This window comes from Penaeus monodon, chromosome 21 (genome assembly GCF_015228065.2).
Source record: "Penaeus monodon isolate SGIC_2016 chromosome 21, NSTDA_Pmon_1, whole genome shotgun sequence".
NCBI classification, from domain to species: domain Eukaryota; kingdom Metazoa; phylum Arthropoda; class Malacostraca; order Decapoda; family Penaeidae; genus Penaeus; species Penaeus monodon.
The window spans coordinates 37,033,527-37,033,926 of NC_051406.1; the positions used below are offsets into that span (position 1 = coordinate 37,033,527).

Below are 400 nucleotides of genomic sequence, written 5' to 3' on the forward strand. Positions count from 1 at the left end.
CTGTATGTGCATGTATTTCTGTTTATATGTGTTTGTGTCTCTCGGTTTGCCTCTCGGTCACTTAGTGTGTCTCTCTTTCTCTTTCTGTTATCGTCCCCATCGTCCTCATCCTCATCACCGTCGCCTTCATAATTATCACCGGAAGTCGCATGACCGACACCGCCGTGTACTGAGGGCAAGGAATCTCACGTAGGCGATGTCGCAGTAACGATAGTAATCCTGGGAACGACGTAGGGTGTCGTCAGTCTCACGTTTCAACGCCTTTTTCGTTCGCTATCATTCCGATTGCTGATTTTTTTTTTTTCTGATTTTATCGTTTTTTTCCGGTGTGTTCATTTTTGTGTGATTATTTTCATGCGTGTTGGCGTGATGTGATTTTCCGTCCGGTCGCCAACCGTGT

General features: G+C 45.8%; 1 protein-coding gene across 1 annotated transcript in view; it reads left to right on the plus strand.

The window, feature by feature from the left end:
• Window positions 1–400, plus strand: part of LOC119586447 (LIM domain-binding protein 3-like) — a gene marked incomplete in the record, with an annotated part of 85,993 nt that overhangs the window by 24,473 nt on the left and 61,120 nt on the right.